The sequence below is a fragment of the Lepidochelys kempii genome, chromosome 1 (genome assembly GCF_965140285.1).
Source record: "Lepidochelys kempii isolate rLepKem1 chromosome 1, rLepKem1.hap1, whole genome shotgun sequence".
Classification (NCBI taxonomy): domain Eukaryota; kingdom Metazoa; phylum Chordata; order Testudines; family Cheloniidae; genus Lepidochelys; species Lepidochelys kempii.
Window position 1 is genome coordinate 88824581 of NC_136380.1, and position 2558 is coordinate 88827138.

The 2558-nt window shown below is 49.2% G+C and overlaps 1 pseudogene; it reads left to right on the forward strand.

The window, feature by feature from the left end:
• Positions 1-230: 230 nt before the first annotated feature.
• On the forward strand, positions 231-2188 carry LOC140904825 (uncharacterized; annotated as a pseudogene).
• The last annotated feature ends 370 nt before the right edge of the window (positions 2189-2558 follow it).

Genomic DNA, 2558 nt, shown 5'->3' on the forward strand with positions numbered 1-2558 from the left:
CAACATCGCCGTTTCGAATTAGGGTTAGTGTGGATGCAATTCAAAGGTATTGGCCTCCGGGAGCTATTCCACAGTGCACCATTGTGACCACTCTGGACAGCATTCTGAACTCAGGTGCACTGGCCAGGTGTATAGGAAAAGCCCCAGGAACTTTTGAATCTCATTTCCTGTTTGGCCAGGCAAGCTCATCAGCACAGGTGACCATGCAGAGCTCATCAGCGCAGGTGACCATGCAGTCCCAGAATCAAAAAAGAGCTCCAACATGGACCGAACAGGAGGTACTGGATCTGATTGCTGTATGGGGAGAGGAATCCGTACTATCAGAACTACGTTCCAAAAGACAAAATGCCAAAACATTTTAAAAAATCTCCGAGTCCATGAGGGACAGAGGCTACAGCAGGGACCCAACACAGTGTCGCGTGAAACTTAAGGAGCTCAGATAAGAGTATCAGAAAACCAAAGAATCAAATGGACGCTCTGGGACAGAGCCCCAGACATGTCGCTTCTATGCTGAGCTGCATGCAATTCTAGGGGGGGCCGCCACCACTACCCCATCCCTGTCCTTGGACTCCGACAATGGGGTACTCTCCATCATGCCTGAGGATTATGTGGACAGGGAAGATGAGGAGGAGGAGGACAAGCTTGAGGAGAGCACACAGAACACCGTTCTCCCTGACAGCGAGGATCTTTTTATCACCCTGACTGAAATACCCTCCCAACCCAATGAAGCCGGAGAAGGGACCTCTGGTGAGTGTACCTTTTTAAATATAATACATGTTATAAAAGCAAGCATTTTTTTAATGATTAAGTAGCCCTGAGGACTTGGGATGCATTCGTGGCCAGTACAGCTACTGGAAAAGTCTGTTAACATATCTGGGGATGGAGCGAAAATCCTCCAGGGGCATCTCCATGAGGCTCTCCTGGAGGTACTCTAAAAGCCTTTGCAGAAGGTTTCTGGGGAGAGCAGCCTTATTCCGTCTTCCATGGTAGGACACTTTACCATGCCATGCCAGTAGCAAGTAATCTGGTATCATTGCATGACAAAGCCTGGCAGCATTGGTCCTGGTGTTTGCTGGCATTCAAGCAACATCCGTTCTTTATTTCTCTGTGTTATCCTCAGGAGAGTGATATCATTCATGGTCACCTGGTTGAAATAGGGGAATTTAATTAAGGGTACATTCAGAGGTGGCCATTCCTACTGGGATGTTTGACTGTGTCTGAAAAGAAATCCTCCCCACAGTTAGCCACGTGGTGGTGGGGGGGCATTGTGGCTGAGCTGTTCACATTTGGCTAGCAGGGATCTTCCCTGATACCAGCCACGTGGTGGGGTGAGGGGTAAAGCAATCATCCCAGAGAATTGGATTGTGGGGGGTTAGTTTGGTTTCTGCTGCTGCACGTTAACAGGAAAACCTCAGCACTGAATGGCTGACTCAATGTGCTTTGCTTGGTATGGGAGAGGAGGGCGCTGCTGTTATGAAGGTTGCAGAAGCCGAAAGACTATGGCTTACCATGGCTGCCTGGAAGCCGAGTTCTGTTGCCCGGCACTGCGTGTGTGATCTGTAACACCAAAGCCGCAGGCGCTCAACATAAGATGCAAAATGCGACCTTGTACCAAAATCACATGTGCTATGTAATGTAAATAGTGTTGTTCACCGTGAAAGAGTATAGCCATTGTTCTGTAAAATGTATCTTTTTAAATACTTAACTCCCTTTTCCCTCGAGCAGCTTAAAATGTTTCAAGCCTCCCTCCTCCATCCCAAAGGCTATCTCAGATAAGGCAGCGAAAAAAAACGCACGCGCAATGAAATGTTCTCTGAGCTCATGCAGTCATCCGGCACTGACAGAGCTCAGCAGAATGTGTGGAGGAACACAATAGCAGAGTACAGGAAAGTGGCCGATGAACGTGAGGAGAGGTGGAGAAAGGAAAATCAGAGGAGGCATGAGGCAACGCTGGGGCTACTGCAGGATCCAACGGACATGCTCCGGCACCTGGTGGAGGTTCATGAACGGCAGCAGGAACACAGACTGCCGCTGCAGCCCCTGTTTAACCGCTCTCCCTCCTCCCCAAGTTCCGTAGCCTCCTCATCCAGATGCCCAAGAAAGTGGGGGTGGGAGGCTCCGGGCACCCAACCACTCCACCCCAGTGGACAGCCCAAGCAACAGAAGGCTCTCATTCAACATGTTTTAAAGTGGCTTTTTCTTCCCTCCTACCTTCCTCCCACACCCTACCCAGCCTACCTAGTGAGTTATCTCCCTATTTTTATAATCAATTAATAAAGAATACATGTTTTTTAAATGATAGTGACTTTATTTCCTTTGCAAGCAAGCTGTGATCGAACAGGAGGGCGGGTGGCTTACAGGGAATTTAGAGGCAACCAAGGGGGTGGGTTTTCATCAAGGAGAAACAAACAGAAGTGTCACACAGTACCCTGGATTTCAAAGCTTCTGTGATGCACAGTGCTTCCTACTCTGCTCTTCTAACCGCCCTGGTGTCTGGCTGCGCGTATTCAGCGGCCAGGCAACTTGTCTCAACCTCCCACCCAGCCATAAACGTCTCC